We start from the raw sequence: 258 nt of genomic DNA, 5'->3' as shown, positions 1-258 counted from the left end.
GGCTCTTCAGTTCATCTTTATCTCTCTGCACAGGGGAAGCCGTCTTGATGAACTGTCTTCTGTCACTGGCCAAGGGAAGATGATATGGCTCTTTGTTTTCCCACCCCAGTCAATGCAAAAAGATCCTGTACGAAAAAATGGAACAACATTTCATTCCAACCTAGAGAAGTTGCCTCTCATTTTAGCATGTTCTACTTTCTTTTACTTTCATAACTGTTGCGTGAAAATGTTTCAGATGCAATGGATAGAATGCCTATT

The sequence above is a fragment of the Thamnophis sirtalis genome, unplaced genomic scaffold (genome assembly GCF_051295495.1).
Source record: "Thamnophis sirtalis isolate CommonGarterSnake01/CBP01778 unplaced genomic scaffold, rThaSir2_p1.2 scaffold_11, whole genome shotgun sequence".
In the NCBI taxonomy this organism is placed as follows: domain Eukaryota; kingdom Metazoa; phylum Chordata; class Lepidosauria; order Squamata; family Natricidae; genus Thamnophis; species Thamnophis sirtalis.
Note: the sequence above shows the minus strand (reverse complement) of the source record.